This window comes from Octopus bimaculoides, chromosome 4, assembly GCF_001194135.2.
Source record: "Octopus bimaculoides isolate UCB-OBI-ISO-001 chromosome 4, ASM119413v2, whole genome shotgun sequence".
NCBI classification, from domain to species: Eukaryota; Metazoa; Mollusca; class Cephalopoda; order Octopoda; family Octopodidae; genus Octopus; species Octopus bimaculoides.
In genome coordinates this window covers 7,746,064-7,747,132 of record NC_068984.1, presented here as the reverse complement: position 1 = coordinate 7,747,132, position 1,069 = coordinate 7,746,064, and the positions used below count along the sequence as shown (strand labels likewise).

The following is a 1,069-nucleotide window of genomic DNA, read 5'->3' as shown; positions in this document are numbered from 1 at the left end:
TATATATATATATATATATTCTTTTACTTGTGTCAATCATTTGACTGTGGCCATGCTGGAGCACCGCCTTTAGTCGAACAAATCGACCCCAGGACTCATTCATTGTAAGCCTAGTACTTATTCTATCCGTCTATTTTGCCGAACAGCTAGGTTACGGAGACGTAAACACACCAACATCGGTTGTCAAACGATGGTGAGAGAGGGGCAAACACAGGCTCACAGACATATGCATTTGTATTTCTTTGTCTTTGTGTGTGTCAACAGTTCACCGAGACCGATAAAATAAGTACCAGATTTACTGGGTACCTTCGAGGAGGTACCCCATTAAAAGGTAATCAATAAAATGTAGAAATGTTTTCGACCCATAGCAACCAGCGTTTTAAATTTAGTTTATAATTAGACGAAGCTGTAATTATAAGTGTTAACGCGATAATCCATTTGTTCCATTGATTATCTCGTTACTGGGATATTTTCCGTGATGGCTGAACTGTTTTATTGTTGTATTTGTTTAGCCACGTGGATGCACATGGCCTAGTGGTTAGAGCAGCGGACTCGCGGTCGAGGGATTGCGGGTTTGAATTTCAAACCGGGCGATGTGTGTATTTATGAGCGAAACATCTAAGCTTCACGCGGCTCCGGTAGAAGGTGATTGCAAACTTCTGCTGAATCTTTCACCACAACTTTTTCTCACTCTTTCCCTTTGCATCTAGTAACTCACCTGCGACGGACCGGCGTCTCGTCCAAGTGGAGAACCTATATGCCAATGAAACCGGGAAACTGGCCCTTATAAGCCAAGCATGACTCGAGAAGGAAGAGACAACAACAATAACAACAACATTTGGTTAGCCACACATTAACCCGGATCGATTATACATGGAAACGAAGGGATTCCAGCGGTGATCATTGGATCATTCAAGAGTTTTAACATTTTCCGAATCGCTAAGTTACGAGAACGTAAATACAGCAACACCGGATGTCAAATGGTGATGAGTGACAAACACAGACACAAAAACACACACACACACACATACACACACACACACACACACACACACACACACACATATAT

The 1,069-nt window shown here is 42.2% G+C and overlaps 1 protein-coding gene across 4 annotated transcripts in view; it reads left to right on the top strand.

Moving 5' to 3' along the window:
- Nucleotides 1-1,069, top strand: part of LOC106870405 (cadherin EGF LAG seven-pass G-type receptor 1) — a 535,294-nt gene that overhangs the window by 20,348 nt on the left and 513,877 nt on the right. The gene's annotated exons all lie outside the window — the stretch shown is intronic.